Raw genomic sequence first — 18,956 nt, forward strand, 5'->3', positions numbered from 1 at the left:
CAACTGATGAAGAACTTCAGGGTTTCGTCAGTAAGGGTGATGGATATTGGTGTATCAAGAATAGAGAAATAAATTCGAGACGTATCAAGACATGAGGAAAGAAATCTAAGATAACTTTCCTGAATAATTTCTTTCTATATATAAAATTATATTTAAACCCTAATGTAAACTATATATACAGCTTGTTAATAATACAAAATCATCTTTTCGACTACAATTGTTATGTTTTAAGTTCTAATATTCATAGCCAAATCGATAATTTCATATGGTATCACGAGCCTAAATTTTGTTCTCGCGATATTATCGTCTTCATCGATCAACTTATTGGTTCTTAACTTCGTTTCTTCCCAACTCATTTCATCGATCAGGTCAACTTTACCTCTTGTCCTTTATGATTATTATTATTATTTTATTTTACTATGTTCCTCTTGTTCTATATTGTTTCAAATTCCAGTCAAACCTTACAGGTCTGATTCGACTCTTGTTTTTGTTCACATCGTTCAGACTAGAACCTTACTAGTCTGACTCCCTTCAACCCTATTAATCCCGACCTAATTCAAGGTCTATTTCTTCCATAATCATACACTGAGCTGACACTTCCACTTAGAGAGCGAGAAACAACACGAGAAAAGGAGATGGAAGGAGACAAAGCACTAGGACACACCTTATTCCGGTGACCTTATCTTTTTGGTCGTCGATCACATCCGTCAAGGCGTCAACATCTTCTTCAAACAGCCGCACCTCTCCCTTCCCAATCCCTGTTGTTTTCTTTCAAAATCAGGAGACATTTGGGAATAACAACTTATTACCCCTGACCAATCAGACTGGGCCTTCTAGTCATTCGGTCCACTTGTTTTAACCTTTTCCTAGCCCCCACCCCACTTTCTCTTAATCTTCTGTTTTCCTTTTTTCACAAACCCTAACACCTGTTCAACAAAAAAAAAAAACAAACCCTAACACCTTTTAGACCCTTCATCAAAAAAAAAAACACCTTTTAGACCAAACCAACTATTAGGAATAGGTGACTAATAATAATGAAATATTTTTACAACTCCCTCATACCCCTGGACTAATAATTCTATTTGGTCCTACTGCTAATAAAAATAAAGAACACCCTAGTTCAATCTAAGTCCACAACCTAATTTTCCTCTAAGGTCCATCCGACCATTTCCACTTATTTCAATTGGACATGAATTGTTCTTTTGTTTGCAATTTTCTCACTACCTTAGTTGGTGTCTTATTTTAACATTTTATTTTTCATTAATTTCCTTCCAATTAATCGATTTTTTTCTTTGACTTATTAAATAGTCATGACTTCTGACTCTACGATTCCCTCAAACACGACTGTCTCTGATGACTCCTCGAACACGATTTTTTTCTTTGACTTATTAAATAGCAAAAAGGCCCGAAAACGAGGTGTTGGGCCTAAACCGATTGGAGCACTTTTAGGGCTCGGATTGGGCTGATTTTGGAGGGTCGGTTCCTTATGTTAGGAACATTGAATCTGCTACTTTTAGCTGGGTTTGGATGTCAACTCCTCAAAGAATTGAGAAAATATCAACTAGTTGCTATTTTCGACAATTTCCTTAAATCTTATTCTAAAGGGTCTTTTAGGAAACCTAATTTGAGGTGGATTCTTATTAGGGTTCTATATAAAGACTCTTAGGGCAGAGAATAAGGTGTGGAATTCCTCCTTAAGCTTTCATGCTCTACCACATCAAGTAGAGAGGAGAAAGTGAGCTAATTCCCAAGCTATCAACTAGTCAAGCAAGAAGAAGGTCTTCTTATTATCAAACCTCCATTGGAGTTCTAGCAAGCTTTCAAGGAGGGATATTAAATGCACCATTCGGTGTCCCAAGTAGAGGAGCGACGATTGGAGCTCTTGGTTTTCTTAATCTATTGGAATAGTTCGAGGGAAATAGCGATTAAAGTAATCTTCTATCTCCTATTAGTTTAATTGCTAGTTTATGCATGATGATCTTGGGACATACTAATGTCAAGATATGTGATGTCTAAGATTCCGCTTATACGACATTAGTAGACACCACCATATCCCAACAGTGGCGTCAGAGCCTCTTGCAAATAACTAATTTTTGCTAAGATTCGAACTAATCCATGTTTGATTAGGTTGATAGTTATGTTTAAAAGTGTTTTAAACATCCAATTTGAATGTCTTGAATGGGATTCAATGGTTTTCAAATTGATAATCAAAGATTGATGATTGAAAGTGTTTCAAATAGATCAATTTGATTGATTTTGGCATTGAAAAGTGTTTTCAAATCTTTGATTTTCATTGATTTTGATTAATTGGATGAGAATCAAGAAATTGGGTTTTTTAGTAGTTACTAAAAATTGGAATTGTCTCAAGAACTAAGAAATTGAGTTTTAGAAGTTCCTAAAAAGATCAAAAGTTGTGATTTTAAGACTTTAAAGAGTTTTGGAAATCAAATTTAAATATTTGGAAATTTCTAAAAGTTGGAATTTGATGCTTGAGAAGGAAATGGCAAATTAGATTTGCAAAAGGAAAAAAAAAAATTTGGAAACTCCTAAAAATCCGGCCAGGATGCTTTGGAAGCTTCCTGGACGCGTCTTGGAGACGCGTCTTGGAGACGCGTCCAGAGCAGCTGCTGGAGGACTCGTCTTGGAGACGCATCCAACACGCGTCTCTAGACGCGGCCAACAGCTGCCGACAGAAGCTTCCTGGACGCGTCTGGGAGATGCACCCAGAGCACGCGTCTATTGCTGGCGACAGGAGCTTCCTAGATGCGTCTTGGAGACGCGTCTAGAGCACTCGACAAGACGTGTCTTGCACCAGACGCGTCTGGAAGTCCCAAGGGTGTTTCGGTATATTCCGAGACATCCCATCTTAGTCCGGTCTTGCACCAGATGCGTCTAGGACGCGTCTGGAGCAAGGACCCGCGTCCTAGCCTATGCCCAGGACGCGACCAAGCCGAGAAGCGCTGGACCAGGACATCCCGGCCCTTTGGCCCGTGCCATGTCTGGACCTTGTCCGAGTCCTTAATGGGTTTGGGCTGGGACTTGTCTTGGACTTTGTGAAGACTTGTCCCGGGCTTTTTCGAGGCTTTTCGGACCATAAAAGGGACGATGATTCGAGTGGGAGTTTTGTCCAAATTTTCTCCCGATTCCACCCAAATTTTGCCAAAATTATTCCGGACCATCTGAAAAGCCAAAACGGGTTTTTTCTTAAAATTAATTTGTGAAATCATTAAGAATCAAACCGATTTTTTCCGAAATTGACCCGGGCATTCAAAAACTCAAAACGGAGTTTTTCTTGAAGTTGATTTTAGAAATCATAAAAGATAAAACCGGAACGCACCATTAGTCGAATTCTTCGAATTTAGACTTAAGGTCCGTAATGTGACATGTGATGTCGACAAAAGTATCTCCCGGATTATCATGCACATATAATTCCTAGCCTTAATATATTATATGAATGCATGTGACGTGAATGCGGGAAACTAGTATGGTCATAGATTTGTTTCTTTATTCCTGTTTTAAGCACGGATGGGTGGATAATTTGTAATTAATTTTAATTTCAAGTTTATACGATCTGCGAATCGTTAGAGTCTTGTAATTAGAGTTTAGGGTTTATGAGTCCATTGACGAAACTCGAGGATGGAATCCAAAGGCGAGTGGGAGAAATCAAGGAGATTCAAAGATGGCGATCTAAGACGAACCAAATGGCGAAACAAGAAGAAAACCACAGGAGATTAGATCTTCTAGGTTAGGGGCCATACTAGGATCCATGTCTGCTTGATTTACTTTCTCACGCGCATTTACTTACTTATTTACGCTTTATGTCGTGGATGTTAGTTAGGCTAAATAGTTCACTATAACAAACGACAGACTAGCGTAAAAGTCCCTAAAAGTAATTTTGAGTAAAGTGCCTATCCAAATTAAGACACTCTTTGCGCCCTTGTTCGAGGAAGGTGGGTCGGCCAAAGCAGAGTACCTCCTCTACCTTGGGACAATGCGGATAGGCCTATAGAAGAGGCCTACATGTCCAAATGGTTCTACTCAACGAGATCAGCAAAAGAGTTTTGGGTACTCGAGGCAAAAGGGTAGATTAGTCATTCATCAATGAAATCTATCAACCAAGAGTCATAAGGGTATGATCAGTGAAGTAGTTCACTCACCCGGAACGACGGAGTCAAAGGGTAGGGTCATAGTCCGCTTGACTCCGAAGAACTAGGGTCTTGGAATCACTTATTCAATCAGGGACGTTTTTATATTGAATAATGTAGGAAAACTAATGTTTTTGAAAAACGATAACGGGTTTAAAACTTTGCAATTATTTATGTATTTTTAATATGACACAAGGAAACGAGTTCCACTTTGAATCACACCTAAGGGAGGTGCTGATCAACTTCCTAGAATGGAAGAATGAATTCGAGAATAGTTCTCAGATCCAAAAGAAAAGCGTCTTAGAATACCCAATCCCAATGTTGACTCATACCTGATAAGGTCAAACGCCTTTTGCAAGCAATCGTATAACGTTCTCTTTGAAAGAGTAATGGATGCTAGCATGACCATTAAGACAAATTGAGGAAGAGGTTCCTACAGAAGTCATAAATAGAGAGGTACGATAACCCAAAGGCAATCTGAAAGTCATCCTAATGGAAGACATCAAAATTCATCTATCACCCAATTCAATGTCGATTGAACAAAGATAGATAAGACCTTAGATGAGTCACTCAGATTGTTATGAACAACTGAGCAAAACACACTGGAACATCGAATCTAAGAAACAGTTCTTGAGATTCGATGGAAGGAATCTAAGAAAGAGTTCTTGAGATTCAAAAGGGCAAAGGCTCAGTAAAGTGAGAAAAATATTTGATCAAAGAAAAGGCAAGCAGTTTCCAAGTACATGATCAAAGATATTCCTCATTACTGTGAATGTTTCCAAACAATGGCTAGACCATCTTAGAGGAAACTACCCTTAGCACCTGGAGGACAAAAGGAATGGAATTATGAATTCCGGTTCCAGTATCCTTGTTAACAAAGTTAAAACAAGTATCATAGAATTCCTTCATCAAGTATTTAAGACCAGATGAGCTGCTCAGTGGGAACTTAAGGGAATTACATACTTGACTAAAAGAAGAAAAGATCCAAGAGAGAGCAGAAGCAGTAATGCTAGGGATGCTGAAAGGGATCAAAGTCTTCTTTTAGACACTGATCTAGCTTAGAACTTCATAATGATTATTTTGTTCTTCTAGAAACATCTGATGTTTTAAACCAGTGGTAAATTAACTAAAGGTTAACATTGATAATGGCTGATATCAAGATATTCAAACTCATTAACTTCAACATTGTCAATTGGGTCTTAAGTACTAATTGACAAAGTCACCCTTTTCAAAAAGGCAAAGAGACTAGTAATCTATTAGGACTCATACGGTTTTATGCAGACCTATAAGTTTACTTGCAGAAGCTAATGAGAGAAACTTCAATACGTACTCTGACAACTTCATGAAGTATGCAAACATACAAATCATAAAGTGTAAGTCGGAATGTTTGAAAGGTTCAAACAAAGTACAAACTGAAGTAAAGAATCACTTTGACTAGAGAGTTTAAGCCATCCGATTAGATTGGAGTACTGGTGAAAACTTGAGTCAGACACTTGATAACCATCAAAGGGGTTGAGAAACAGTTTTCTAACTCTGCTCCATGGAACACATCCGACGGATGGTGGATTCAGTGGGAGTAATCGAACACTGCTATGCATGATTCGATCAATGATGGGTTTGAGCCAAGTCTTCCGAATATTATATTCTAGAAACGATTGTTTTCACACTTAACCTAATCCATCTAAAAGGTCAAACCTTGTGTAAAAGTGTTTTACGAGGATACAAAAATTAGCTGAATTTTGACACAATTTCTTTAGAAGAAATTTGGGCATTTTCCACAAACGATCAAGAGAACAAAGTGTTTGTTGCTCATAATAGTATTCTCAAAGTATTTAGCATACCTAGTATTATGGGAGAAAAGTACAAGTCGATTTAATTCGACCATGAGAAAAATCATGAAGAGTCATGAAGAACAATCATGAAAATTGTACAGGCCGATTGAATTCGACCAAGAGCAACAAAACTGTTGAAAGACAGTAAACCGCAGTTCCTCGGAAAAGGAAGAGGTAAAGATGTGATCATAAGAAACTACCGCACTAAAGCGAATGTTAATTCGCAAGAGAACTCTCTAGCAACTGAGAGTATTCCAAATTGTTGTTCAAAAGCCCTTAAGGTCAAAAGTAATCTCAAAGATTCAAAAGATAAAGGTTATTTCTGAAGAGATAAAAGACCTGCGCAGAGACGAAAACTGACTCTAGATTTTGGCTAGAAGCCAAAATCATCATGGAATCCATATCTCGTCAAGACATGTAGCTTGATAATTTAAGTCAACGGAAGACCTAAATTAGTTTTCCAGAGTAGAAAAATTAGTAAGATGGAAACATTCGAGTTTCCAAAAACTAGACAAAAGGAATGAAATTCTTCCAGTCCAGTTATGTCTATACGCATGCTTTAGGAATTCATCGACGGATTATAGCACGCAAGAGTCGGAATCTTCTATTCATAGAGGTAATCAAAGTAGTTTTGATTCCTGAGGAATGAAGAAATTCTTGAACCCCGAAATTTCAAGAAGGTAAGTGGGAGTAACAAACCTTCCGGGTCCGTATGTAGAGTACATGCAAAAGATTACGTACAACATAAGATGTTGTATAACAGTAACGAACTGACTCAATAAAAGGACCACACACGAGGATAAAATGCCATTTTGGGCATCTAAGATCTATAAGCATAGATCAAAAAGATGATAGGATTAGAAAGACTCAGTACGCTGAGACGCTTGAGATCCAAAATCGAAAATCTGATACTGAGAAAAGTCTAAAAGCTTTCGACCCAAAAACTCATGATAAAGAGCGTTGCAAGACTCGGTGTCTAAAAGACACCGATGATCAAGCACGCATGAGAGAGACATTTATGTTCGAAAAACATAAAGTCAATCATGTTGGACATGATTAGCATTTAAACATCCAAATTCGGATTGGAAAACCGAAACACTACTTAGAAACATCCTAGAAGGCTAAAGGATGAAGTAGTACAAAAGTTGAAAAAAGTCATCATAGCAAACTTCCAGACATGGAAGGAAATTAGGTTGAAAGTGTTTAAGCCGGAAACTGTTGCAAATACTACATAAAGATTAAAAGCCTTAACTCTAGTAAAGGTTAATAGAAATTATCTAGGTTGAAGAAAGCAATCTTCAAATTAATTGATAATTAGCAAAGTTTAAAACGGACTACATCGGTAGTCAAACTAAACTGTCACCAAAGACAAAGTATGAGATTCATACGCAAGTCTAAGGCATGAGGTATATTTTGAATAAACCTCGACAAGTAAAATTGAGCAGGTAAAAGGAGTTTTACGAAAGAGACTCAAATTTACAAACTCTCGTTATCGGAAATAAGTTGATTATGTCACAGTCTTCTAAATTTGGTTTAGTATTTAAACGACAGTCCACAGATAATAAAACATTTCGAATAGGTTTGTCAGATACATGATCTGATGAATGAAACCCTATTAAGTGAACTTGGAATATTTATTATCATCTCCCTAGTCCAGGTTATTGCTTGGACAACAACGACCAAGGAAGACTAGCACGTAAGATGGACAATATAGCGCAGTTTCATGGGTTATTTAGTGATGTTATAAAGGCCAGTTAGGCCCGGGACCGGCCCGTTCCGTACAGGCCCGGCCCGCCCTGGCCGTACGGAAAACGACCCTGGCCAACCCGGGTTCTATTCCGGGTCCGGGCTGGGCCTATTGTTTGGGCCCAGCCCGGCTCGTCAAAACCTTCTTTTTTTTTTCCATGCCTTATTTTTAAAAATTTCACAGAGAAATTGTAAACATTCCTTTCCGAAAAGATCTATCCAACAAAATCATTCCTAAAAGATTCATTTCCATAAAATATTTTCGAAAAATCTTTCCTAACTTGTTAATTTATCTGTTTAAATCATCCTCTATATTATTTCCAAAACGTAATTTCTAAAATCACTTTCACGAAATCTTTTCAAAAATCTTTGTTAAACTTGTTAACCTATTTATGCAAATCATCTTCTATTTATGTAAATCATCCTCTACTAATAAGTTTCAAAATATAATTTCTAAAATCATTTTCCAAAAAACTTTTCATAGAATCTTTCCTAAACTTATTAATTTATTTATGTAAGTCACCCTCTATTAATTATTTCCACAAAGTAATTTCTAAAATCAATTCAAAAAACTCTTTCTAAAAATCTTTTCTATACTTATTTATGAAAATCATATCCTATTAACTAATAACTATTCCTAAAATCTTTCAAAAAGTCATTTCTAATCATGTCATTATTTATAAAAAATCGTCTCTAAACTTTTAATTTATATATTCAAAATAAACTATAAATTTTGGTTTTTCAAATTTAAAAAAGAAAAAAAAAAGTTATATCAAATCCGGGCTGGCCCGGCCCGGACTCAACCCGGATTCAACCCGGGCCGGCCAGGCCTAGGTCTATACCCAGTCCCGAGCTGGGCCTTTGTATAGCCAACCCGGGTTGAGGCCCGACCCAGGACACTTCAACCCGGGTTGGCTAGGCCCGGGACACTTCAACCCGGGTTAGCTAGGCCCGGGACACTTCAACCCAGGTTGGCTAGGCCCGGCCTGGTAACTGGCCCGACCTGGACAGGCTCAAGCCGGGCTGGCCCAACCTAGCCTTTTAAGCATCACTGGGGCTATTGAATATGAGTATTCGAGTCGACTACGTGGGTGTGTAAAAGGTTTATACACTGGATAACCCTCTAATGAGAAATACATCACTCGTGATGAACGTCAAACGCTTCTCATTAAGACGAAATTGGAAAGATTCCTCAAAACATGAGTGTTCCACTCATCTTATGTAAGGAATGTCCGACTTTGGTTCCATTAAACGCCGCGCCGTAAAAGGAGGTTATAAAGGCGGATACTGGGAAGGACAGGATAGACATGAAGTTAAGTGGGAGCGCAAGCATGGATTGTGTCATCCTAATCACATTAGGTACAAAGTGTCTCAAGGCCACTTGATGAGTTCGTTGACAACTGAGAATGCATGGCCCCGCTCAAATGGATTAGGAGTTAATCGTCTGTCTTTAACAGTTGTACTCAGATATCAAAAAAGTCTGAATGACGTGATGTATCAGATGGGATACAAATTGACACGGGAATCGAGCATTGCACTTGTTCGAAGTCCAAGTGGGAGTCTAAAGGAGATGTCCTTCGACCAAGATTGCAATGCGAGAAATTTGTCAGCTAGGACAATTGATGAAGAAGATCATCAAGTCCGATTGATTTAGGGGTCGTAATGTTTAGCTAGAAACCAACTACGTAATTCGCGACTAGCTTCGATCGAATCCTACAACGGGTTACACATAAGAATGGGTATTTAATCGGATGATATGACTAGTGGGAGTGTGATATAACCATGGGAGTGTCCCATAAACATATCTCATAGGCCTAAAGAGAATTTAGGCAAAAGATAGCAAAAAGGCCCAAAAACGGGGTTTTGAGCCTAAACTGATTGGAACACTTTTAGGGCTCGAATTTGGCTGATTTTTGGAGGGTTTGGACGTCACCTCCTCGAGGAATTAAGAAAATATCAACTAGTTGCTATTTTCAGCAATTTCCTTAATTCTTATTCTAAAGGGTCTTTTAGGAAACCTAATTGGAGGTGGATTCTTATTAGGGTTCTATATAAAGTGATGTAGAACGCAGCGGAAATAAAGAAGACAATAAATAAACGAAGAACAATTAAAAAGCAAGATTAAAATAACTCTAAAACTTGATAAACTTTATTAAACTCAAGGGGGTTTTCTCTTCAACATGAGAATAATGGACAAACTAGATATCCTTTTATAGGATTCTGGACTTTCCCAGATAGACTTGAATTAGACTTTCCTAAATAATTAAAATACTGCAACTTCCTAAATAACTAGACTCAAATTTGGACCTTTCCAATTATTGGAAATACTAAAATAACATAATTTCCTAAACCTAATTTCTCTAATAATCATACTAAAATTGGGACTTCCTAAAACTACTCTCCATGGTCGGTTGGCCCATGGCCCGGTTTGGTCATGGAAAAAGCCTCCACGCCGGGTGCCCCTGCATCAGCATCCCCTTCTCCCAAGAGGTTCATCCCGAACCGTTTTTGAAGAGAATGTAGTTCCTCTGATCCATCTTCAATTGGTAATAACGTCACAATCTTCTTTTTCCACGGAAATTCATAAACATTCAAACGACCACGGTAAGTGGCATCAACATCAGATTGCCATGGTCGTCCCAATATGATGTGGCATAAATCCATATCTGTGACATCACAAGTAACTGTAGACAAATAAGAAGAACCAATAGAAAGAGTAATAGTACACATGTGATCAACCCGTGTAGTAGTACCCGACTGAATCCAAGCGGTTTTATACGGGTTTGACTTAATCATTGTAGTAATACCCAAGAAGTTGACAAGCTTTGTAGAAATTCAACCATTGTCAATTACAATAGTACATACTTTATTCAGTACTGTTCCCCGTGTAACGAACAAATTCTTTCGTTGAGATAAATTCCTCTCGAAAGGTGTAAAAAGAACTCTCCGAGTGAGTAACATAACCCGATCACCGTTGTCTGGAATAGTGTTAATACGTTCCAATTGATCTTCATCTGAATCTGAATCTGAATCTGATTTCTTTTCTACAATATTTGCTTTACCGCGAGAGGGGCAAGCATTAGAATAGTGTCCCGTTTCAAAACAACGATAACACTTTACTGGTGGAGGTTTTTTATAAGGATTATCGGCTACCGATTTAGTACCCTCCTCCGATTGTTTTGATTGATCTAATTCATCCGGTAGAGTTCTTACTGCTTGACTTCTAGTACTGTGTCCCCGGAAGATGGAACGTGAATCTGATTCAATAGACCGAGCTACACTGATACATTCAGAGACCGAATTAAAAGACCTTAAATTAACCAAATCTTTAATATCATTCCGAAGTCCGTCTTTGAATTTGTCTACTTTCATTGATTCTGAATCTGGGAGATTAAGCCTTAGTCGTTGGAATTCCGAAGCATATTCCTCAACTGAACGTCTTCCTTGACGGCAACGTAAATAATCAACACACAATTGGTTTTCATAATCCGGAGGAAGGAATTGTGAGAACATTAATGGTTTCAATTCTAACCAAGAAGAAATAGGAGGTAGGTGTAATAAACGACGATTTTCGGATTCCTGTTTCCACCAAGTAAGAGCAGTTTTAGATAAGTAACCAGTAACACAACGTACCTGTTCAGGACCTTCCACTTGCATAACATCAAAGAAGATCTCGAGTCGTGAGACGTAATCCAAGAAATCTTCAATATTTATCGAACCATCATATGATGGTACTTCCATTCGAATACGGTACGATGAACTAGGGTTTGGACATTCGGTTTCGGTTGGTGGAGTGTGGTGTTCAAGTTCGGTTTGAGTGGGTTGGAAAACTAAGAGTGGTCGTTGGGGTAGTGTGAATGGACGGTGGATAGGTGTGGTAGGTTCTCGGGTTTGGGTATGGGTGAAGTTGGGTTCTCGGTTTCGGGTTAATGGAAGGAGTTGTTCTCGGTGACGTGGGTGTGTGGTGTGGTCGGGTTGTTGAGGAAGGGTGATGGTCGTCTCGGTTTCATGTGGACGGCGGTGGTGGATAGGTGGTGTAACCGGATCACGAACCGTGGGGTTGTATCTTGGTTCGGTTTGGAGGTTGTGGTTGGTGTGATGAGGTTGATATTGTGAGTGGTTCTCGGTTTGGTTGATAGGGTTTGGTGTGTATCGGGTGTACGGGTAAAGAACACGGGGGTCTTGGTAGGTTGGAATGGTTCCCAAAGGGGCGATTGGTTGGGGTTGGTTGGCATTGTTTCGGTTGTTGGTTTGGGAGTTGGTGAGGAGATGGTGTTCGGCTGAGAAGTGGGTTTCGTGTGGTGGTCGATGTGGTGTTGTAGTTGGCCCGGGGAAGGAGAACGATGGTGGTGTTGACGTGTGGGTATAGGAGGGGTACGTAGGTGTTTGTAAAGGTGTGTTTTGTGAATAAGATGTGATGAAGGGTGGAGTAATAACCGGAGGGGGGTTGCTAATGGTGTGACCGAAGAGTGATGTAGTGGGTTCGGGTTGAAAACCGAGAGGTGGAAATCGGTTTGTGTTGGTGGTAGTCGGTAGTTGTGAGGGTTGTTGAGTTGTGATAGTGGTGGGGGTGGAGTTTAGTTTTTACACATACCTTCGAGTTGTTTGGAGATGAAGTTGATGGAGTCGTTGAGTTTATCGAATCGTTGATTGATTTTATCGAATTTTTCTGTTGTTTCTTTTTTGTACTCATTGAAACCTTCTTCCAACTTTTTGCCTGCAGATAGCCCTTCTTTAATGGTGTCCCATTCGGATGAAAAGGTTGGTGTTTTCTCCTTAGTTGGTGTAGCGGTGATAGTAGTATTAACCATGGTGATAAAAGTGAAGAAGAGGAAAAAAAATTATGGCTTTGAATACCACTTGATGTAAAACGCAGCGGAAATAAAGAAGACAATAAATAAACGAAGAACAATTAAAAAGCAAGATTAAAATAACTTTAAAACTTGATAAACTTTATTAAACTCAAGGGGGTTTTCTCTTCAACATGAGAATAATGGACAAACTAGATATCCTTTTATAGGATTCTGGACTTTGCTAGATAGACTTGAATTTGACTTTCCTAAATAATTAAAATACTGCAACTTCCTAAATAACTAGACTCAAATCTGGACCTTTCCAATTATTGGAAATACTAAAATAACATAATTTCCTAAACCTAATTTCTCTAATAATCATACTAAAATTGGGCTTTCCTAAAACTACTCTCCATGGCCGGTTGGCCCATGGCCCGTTTTGGTCATGGAAAAAGCCTCCACGCCGGGTGCCCCTGCATCATAAAGACTCTTAGGGCAAAGAATAAGGTGTGGACTTTCTCCTTAAGCTTTCATGCTCTACCACATCAAGTAGAGAGGAGAAAGTGAGCTAATTTCCAAGCTATCAACTAGTCAAGCAAGAAGAAGGTCTTCTAATTATCAAACCACCATTGGAGTTCTAGCAAGATTTCAAGGAGGGAGATTAAATACACCATTCAGTGTCCCAAGTAGAGGAGCGACGATTGGAGCTCTTGGTCTTCTTAATCTATTGGAATAGTTTGAGGGAAATAGCGATTAAGGTAATCTTCTATCTCCTATTAGTTTAATTGCTAGTTTATGCATGATGATCTTGGGGAATACTAATGTCAAGACATGTGATGTCTGAGATTCCGCTTATACGACATTAGTAGACACCACCATATCCCAACATGTTTGTCCTAAAATTCTGAAGTGTTGTATGCGTTGTCCTTCTGCGTTTTTGATTTGGAAATTTCTGAAGGAACATTATGCTCTGTCAAATAACCCATACATGTTTCAAATCCGCAAGAATATTGCCCCACTTTGTCAAGGTACTTTGACTGTTACTTCTTATTTTTCCAAACTGAAGTCCCTTTGAGATGAACATGACACAGTAATGCCTCCACACCTTTGTGTTTGTGGTGCTAGTAAGGCTATACTTGAATATGTTAGCACTATCCACATTATGGAATTCCTTGAAGACCTCCATGATCATTTTTTCGTTGTGAGTAGTATTTTATTTATAGACCCATCGCCCCCTTTTACACGGGTGTATAACTTAATTAAGCAAAAAGAGCAACAACAACATATCATTGTTGGCGCTCCCTTTGATTATTCGGCCCTCACTGCTAAGGTGACTCAATCTTCTCAATGACAGTCTTCTGAACCTTCCTACTAGGGTAAGAACCCTTGCCTTTATTGCGAGGCGTGTGAACGACACAGTCACATTATTGACCATTACAATAGAAATGTCGTTTGTGACCATTGTAAGAAAACTGGTCACCCCATTGAACCGTGCTTCATTTTCCATGGTCGACCTGATCGTTCTCAAGGTACTAAACGATCTTTGGCGGTTTCTCGAACTTCTACTTCAACCACTTCTCCCGCTCTGACTATTTCTAGAGAATACTATGATAAAATCATATTTTTTTCCCCTCATTGAGTATTTTTACTTCTTATCAAACTGCCCCTCGTTCTCTTTATGTTCAAATACCCGATGGGAGCAATTTTTTTAGTTCAACATGTTGGTAAGTTGTTTTCTCCGACTCTATCTACATCGACAATGTCTACCCCGTTTCAAATTTTCAATTGTTTTGTCACTTTTAACACCACTGTTGTATTTTTCAGCCACTTTCGACGAATCGTCTGACTGGTCAGGTAGATGAACATGAGGGTTTCTATTACTTACATAGTACTTTTCCAGTGCTTATATGCGATAAGTCGCTCGACGTTTGGCACCGTCTCCTTGGACATCCTAGTTTAGGCCGTTTGTGTTTTCTTCTTAAACATTTTCATTATATTTTTATTCCTCATTAGGATAATTGTACTGTTTGCCCTATGGCAAAACAATCCAAATTACCTTTTAATAAAAGTTATTCCGTTGGTACTTTTCCTTTTCCTTTTCAATTAGTACATGCTGATATTTGGGGACTTTTTTCTGTCCTATCTCTTTCAAACAAACGTTACTTACTCACTTTAGTTGATGAGTATTTTCATTACACTTGGACTTTCTTAATGCAGTCTGAGTCTAAATGGAAGTCTTATTTAGGTTTTTTCTTCAAATTCATAATTAAACAATATTAGAAATCTATCTAAACAATTTTTTCTGACTTCGGTCATCCTAGGGGTGGGAAACAGGTCGGGCTCGGGTACCGTACCACTATATCGGATTCGGGCGTTCCGGTTATCTATTCTTTTGGACTTCATGCCTTAGCGAGCGGGCTCGGGCCGGGTAAAATTCAAAATTTTCTGCACAAAGCCAGCCATGGGTACTAGCCCGTTAGAATCCTAACGGGCTTCGGCCGGGCTCGGGCATAATCACTCCAAAATTTTCAAATTTTAAATGAAACAAAAAAATAGTGAAACGGACAAATTTAAATAACAACTTTCACATTTTCCCTTCTCTTTCACAAAAAATTACAGAACACTTTTGGCATTACAATCTTTAACCACATCAACAAGAATGATGAACCAAAAAAACAACAATTGCAATGCCATATAAATACTATACTATATCAACCCAACTCTGAAACAAGTTCCTTCATCATTCTTCAAAAATTCTTGAAACTCCATCACCGACCTTCACAAAAAGATAACAAAACATGTTGTTATCAAGTATCAACCTTATGCTTCTTCGAACATGATTTCGTGTGTCTGATGAAATGAATAGTCCCACTAGTTGATTTAGGATCTTTCATTTCCCCCACAAATCTTACACTTCGCAACACTCTTCACAATTTGATCATTTTCAGGATCAGGCAAATCCACAAAATCACACATTACCCATGCACTTGAGGTTCTTTTTCTACCTTTAGGTGAAGACAGAGAGGTATAAAGTTAGAAAAAAAACAGAGAGATGAACGTAGAAAAAGATAGAGATGGAGAGATATCGTTGTATTATCATCAGTAGATCTCTATGGTCTTACATCATATGGTAAAAGATTCAAGTCACCAGTTTGCAACATATTATACTACAAAGGCATCTCAAATCTAAAAGGGAACAAAAAAAACCATGAAAAACTTTCATCTATTTCGTAAGAAATATCAAGTATTTGTCGGATTTGAAGCTCACCAACAGAGGTTAGTCGTGGAAGACAGACCATATGGGCGAACTCCGCAAATCAGCATATTTGTCTCATTTGAAGGTCACTAATATAGATCTATGAAAAAAACAGAGAGCTAGAAGAGAGATTTAGAAAGAAATTTAAAAAAAAAAAAAGATAAAACAAACATTAAAGAAGTCCATCATTCAAACAAACTAAGTTCCTCTTTCAGAGGGTTAACCTCATAAAATAGAGGAAAATTTGTCGAAGATCAGACTCGAAATAGAACTTACGTTGAATCTGAGACATAGCTTTGAAGAAGAAAACGTACGTAGAAGATGGAGGTTAGGCAGTTGGGCTAAAAGGGTAGGACCTAAGGTCGTTATAGGTAGTGGAGGGGTTAAGAAGATGGTGGAAGCAGTCGAAGCTGCTTTTCTGGTGGTGGGTTGGAAATAAATTAGGGGTAAAGTTTATTTATAGGCTTATGATCCTAGATTGAACGTTCAGACTCAAGGGACGGTTGAATTCTTATCGTAAGATCAAGGGATTTACGATGGATGTTTTCCCACGTGGGACTACCATGAGGGCTTAGCGCACGAGCCTTGCTACCGGTCTTTAGAGGCGGGTCTATAGCTCGGGTGGGGGTTTTCTGGACAGATCCCAAGCCCGCCCATTATCTCTAGGCGGGTATTGCCCATGTCGGGCTTCGGGCGGGCTTTTTCCCGTCATCTCGGGCATTCTGGCCCGAGTTTCGGGCTCTCGAGCTTAATTCCCAGCCTTAGGTCTTCCTAGCACCTGCCCTATTCAGACCTTTCGTTTTGATAACGAAATTGAATTTCTAATAAAGGACCTTCAATCGTGGTTCCAATCAAATGGCATTGTTCATCAACGTAGTTATGTCTACACTTCTGAATATAATGGCGTGGTCGAGCACAAACATCGCCACTTACTCGATGTTGCTCGTGTTTTACGTTTCCAATCTAATCTTTTTCTTTCTTTCAGGGTGAATGTCTCAAAACGGCTATGTATCTTATCAACAAGATGCATACCCTGCTCCTTTCCAATGAGTCTCCTCATGAGCTCTTATACAGTGCCCCGTCGGATTATCAACCTCTACCGGTGTTTGGTTGCCTTTGTTTTGCTCACGACGTTTATGCTACAAACAAATTTGATCACCAAATGAAATCAAGTATATTTGTTGGCTACCCTGTCTGCAGAAGGCCTACACCGTTTATGACCTCGAGAGCAAGACTCTCTATGAATCACAAAATGTTCGCTTCTTTGAGGACAACCTTCCCTTTTCTACAGTTTCTCTTGATTCTTCAGAATCATATACTTACACCCCCCTTTAATCTTCATATTGTGGCTGATCACATATTCCCCTCTAACTTCTATTTTACCTAATCCACATGTGGTTTCTCCGCTTTCTCATATGGGTTCCCCTGACACCTTCCCTTCCAACAGTGAAGTCTCGGGTGTACCTTCCTCGCCTACATCCGTTAAAGCAAATTCTCCCACCTCTTCCGAGTTGGTGGACAACCTAGGCGATGATCCCGATTTACATTCTTCTACTTCTGCTTTCCCACAGTCCGACGACTCGCTTTCTTCCGAGCAGATTCCTTCTCGCCCTGTTCGGGAACGACACCCACCGAGTTACTTGGCTGATTACATCCTTACAAGTTTCGAGTCTCACCCTTCACGGACTCCCTACTCATTAATTGATTATATCACTTTCGAGAATTTCAGTCCTCCTCAGTCGGGTCTTCCTCACCTCCGTCATCACAATGGATGAACCTAAGTCTTACAAAATCGCTTCTGCTTCTCCTATCTGGCGTGACGACATGTCTAAAGAAATTTCCGCACTAGAGGCTAATAATACTTAGACTCTGACTCCCTTGCCTCTTGGCAAGAGACCCATTAGTTGTAAATGGGTTTACAAAATCAAGTATCGTTCTGACGGTTCTATCGAACGTCATAAAGCATGCCTTGTTGCAAAAGGTTTTACCCAAATAAAAGGTGTTGACTATCGTGACATCCACGCCTGGTAGCTAGGTCTGGGCCGGCTGACTAGTCCCTTCTTATTAAAGGACATATTTTTATGTCCTTCTACATTAAAACATTATCATTTTTACTCCTAAATGTCAAAATGATATTTTTTTACCCTTATATTTTGGTAGAATTAAAGTTTAACTTTTGTATATTAACAAAGTCACGTTGTTCAATTTTATATTGACAAAATGAATTTATATTAACAAAATGTCATAACAACTTTAAAGGTAAAAATGTAGTTTTTGTAATATAAGGGTAAAAACTGTCCACCACTTCCTGGTGTAGTAATGTAATGCGCACTCCCTAATCCGAAGTCCCAAATTCGGTCCCATACAATTGGTCATCCAAGATTTGTTGGATTTGAGTAATGTAATGTGCCTTTGTCTTATCTCCTCATGATGTATCAATTCCTTGTAGTGACTCTTGTAGTTTTATGTCTGAAAAAAGGGTAAAATTGTTAGTTTGAGAACGTTAAGGTAAGAGTTTGGTAACACACAAGTATAAAAATACCATGTTGTTAATTTAGAAGAATAAAAGTGTCATTTTGACAAATAAAGATAACAATGTCACTTGGTACTGTATGACACTAAAAATATTATTTTGACAACGTAAAAGTTACAAAAATATTATTTTATAAATATAAAGGTAGAAATAACATTTTGTTGACAGAAAGATAAAAATGTCATTTCAGTAACATCAGGATAGCATTTGAAAGCATAAACGTAAGATTGTCACTTTCAATTTATAACATTTACAAATGTCAATCTCACATTAATGATAAAAAAATCTATTTTGACAATATAAGGATAAAAGTGTCAAGTCCGATTCACGGTAGAGACGAAATCTATCATTTATTGACTTGTGTCAAAAAATATAAATAAAGTTAAGGTAGGAATGGGTTTTCATGCTTCTAAAAATGACTGGTACGAATGGACTTTCATGCCCCTAAGATTACCTTAATGAATGTAATGACTCTTGGAGTCCATGTAAAAGGAAAAGATAAAAGTGTAATTTTGACAACATAAGCAGTAAGTGAGACTTCTTAATTCTTTCAACAAAAAAAAAAGTGAGACTTCTTAATTCTACCCAAATTCCAAACTCCTAAACTATGATTTTTCAAGTTCATACAAATTAGTAGTCGACTAAATAACA

Source organism: Eschscholzia californica, unplaced genomic scaffold (genome assembly GCF_041429995.1).
Source record: "Eschscholzia californica isolate CP2 unplaced genomic scaffold, dmEscCali1.0.p SCAF_3, whole genome shotgun sequence".
Lineage (NCBI taxonomy): Eukaryota > Viridiplantae > Streptophyta > Magnoliopsida > Ranunculales > Papaveraceae > Eschscholzia > Eschscholzia californica.